At 47.8% G+C, this 1,170-nt stretch overlaps 1 protein-coding gene across 3 annotated transcripts in view; it reads left to right on the top strand.

The window, feature by feature from the left end:
- The window catches only part of LOC108748142 (kin of IRRE-like protein 3), a 73,474-nt gene that overhangs the window by 2,167 nt on the left and 70,137 nt on the right, over positions 1-1,170 (top strand). For 2 of the 3 annotated variants that reach the window (XM_018486170.1, XM_018486173.1), the window contains exon 1: positions 48-942. The exons of the other annotated variant lie outside the window; for it this stretch is intronic. The gene's annotated coding sequence lies outside the window, so the exon portion shown is untranslated. Of the gene's footprint in view, positions 1-47; positions 943-1,170 lie in introns of those variants that run through there. 3 annotated transcript variants of the gene reach the window in all.

Raw genomic sequence — 1,170 nt, forward strand, 5'->3', positions numbered from 1 at the left:
TGACGTCGGTGGTCGGGGGCTGATATCTAGCTAAGCGCTGGCGCAGTTGAGTCGCGGTCTCCACCACGGCAGCATTTCGCCCACCGGTCTCTTTACGCACCTATCTCCCTCTCGCTCCCTACCCCCTTTTATCGTCCCGTACCTACCCCACGACCTCTTCGCACGACCTCTCTCGTTGTATCCCCTCCTCCCCACCTGTTCGCCCTTTCGCGAACGGTGCATATACGACACCGGGTGCATAACACCCTCTGCGTCCCTCCGCTCGCTCTCGCTGCCCTATAGGTGAAGGTGTCGCGGCGCGATGCGTTAGTGTAAGTGCGGCATGATGAATGAACGGTATTTTAGAGGGACGGAAGTGGTGCACGGTCCTACCTAGAGCCCTTTCGCAACGATCGTACGTCACCCACCGCACCGGCGACGCAGGAATCGCAGGATCCTATCCCTGCTAGCGAAGATGCGCCTCGCGCAGAGAGCTGCAGTTGCCCACGTGGAAGTATGGACCAGCTGTGCTCGAAGGATTTAGTGACGCACCGCTTCTCTCTCTGTGATTGCGCGAATCTTGCTCTCGCTCGGTCCTTCATTCATAACCGCGATAAGAGCGAAAAGGTGTGACTGCTCCACGTGAAGACAGATTTGTGAAATGTTCTCTCTAACGCACGGTAACGAACCGATGTATTCGATGGCGTGACGATGATAAAGCGTGTCGAGCGATTTTGAAAATTAGACGTGAGAACGCGACCGTTTAAATTCAATTGAAGAATGTGGAATTAGAATCGTTGAATCGCGATTTATTCATCATGAATGTTTTCTACGTTTCGTTGGGTAAACGCGCGAACTCTCCAAGTGCGGAAAAAACAAAAACAATGAATCATCAAAAAAGCGAACACGTAACCACTTCGGCATGGTCGATATCTCGTGAATATTTCGTGAGAAATGCTGACCGTACGTATAAATCGCCATTCTTAAAATTCTATTCTATCATAACCGCGAAGCATACTTTGTGCTCTCAGACAATTTGATCGTTTTTCAAAGGAAGAATTCTTTTCATGTAAGTTCTTTATAAATCTAGATATTAATATCGTTACTTTTACGTTACACACACACACACACACACACACACACACACACACATATATATATATATATATATATATATATATATATATACAC

This window comes from Trachymyrmex septentrionalis, unplaced genomic scaffold (genome assembly GCF_001594115.1).
Source record: "Trachymyrmex septentrionalis isolate Tsep2-gDNA-1 unplaced genomic scaffold, Tsep1.0 scaffold211, whole genome shotgun sequence".
Lineage (NCBI taxonomy): Eukaryota > Metazoa > Arthropoda > Insecta > Hymenoptera > Formicidae > Trachymyrmex > Trachymyrmex septentrionalis.